This window comes from Eublepharis macularius, chromosome 4, assembly GCF_028583425.1.
Source record: "Eublepharis macularius isolate TG4126 chromosome 4, MPM_Emac_v1.0, whole genome shotgun sequence".
NCBI classification, from domain to species: domain Eukaryota; kingdom Metazoa; phylum Chordata; class Lepidosauria; order Squamata; family Eublepharidae; genus Eublepharis; species Eublepharis macularius.
In genome coordinates, this window is record NC_072793.1 from 35988862 (window position 1) to 35989885 (window position 1024).

The following is a 1024-nucleotide window of genomic DNA, read 5'->3' on the forward strand; positions in this document are numbered from 1 at the left end:
TTTTGCTAATAAGTGATCTACCGTCACTCTGCAGAGGCAAACACATTAATATTGCTGCATGTGCCTCTTCAAACAAAAGATTCTTTATTATAACCAACAAACATCTGAAATGTAAATCCATTTCAGCCTTATGGAAGATAATGTTAAATGCAACCAGAATTTTCCACTTGGGTTCTGCTAAGAATATTCTGTTTAATTGATTTTTTAAAAATCTATTATGTTGCTCCAGGCCTGGTTATTGATCGGCAACGCTGTGGAGGTAATGAAGGAGCCTTGAAATCAATAAGGCAAAAGTATATCTCAAAGTGTATCTGCTTCACCAGCACATCAAGGATGCGGCCAGTCAAATTCCCTAGACAGGGCTGGTAGCGTGAACTACCTCTCCTCTGACTGCTGAGATTTATTTCTATTGGCATAAACATAACTAATGAAACCCCTATGACTCTTGGTTCTGAGGAAGCCAATAATATATTGCTTCACTAGTGGCAAAATGAGCAATCTGCAAAAATAAAGTAAATAAAGTGAATTAAATCTTGGGCTGTTGAGAATAGAGGGGTTCATTCGTATGTTAGTATATTCAGTGTTCACTTATACCCCAGACTTTTCAGATTTTTCCCTTATTCAGATTCTGTGGTGGCTTTTATCTCATCACTTATAATTCTCACAGAATAGCTGGTTTTCCCTTTTCCCTTTTTGCCAGTACAATGTATTTAACAGCAATCAACAACTGATAAGTGTTTGAAGCTAACCATGTTATCTTATCTGGCTTGCAATAGTATTGCCCTAGATAAGCCACCTGGATTAGCTGAAGTCTATCTCTGAAGGAAGTGACCTCATTAAAGTTCAGAAGTCCATTGACTGTCAGGAGAACAGCTGTGCTGATATCAGAAAAAGAATACACAGTACTTCTATATTTTTGGTTGAGGTTTTGCTTCTGCTTTCTGCATTCCATGCTTCAAAGCACATGGGAGCTTGAAGTGTGAAACTAGTAAAAGATGTGGACAGAATATGTTCATATGTTATG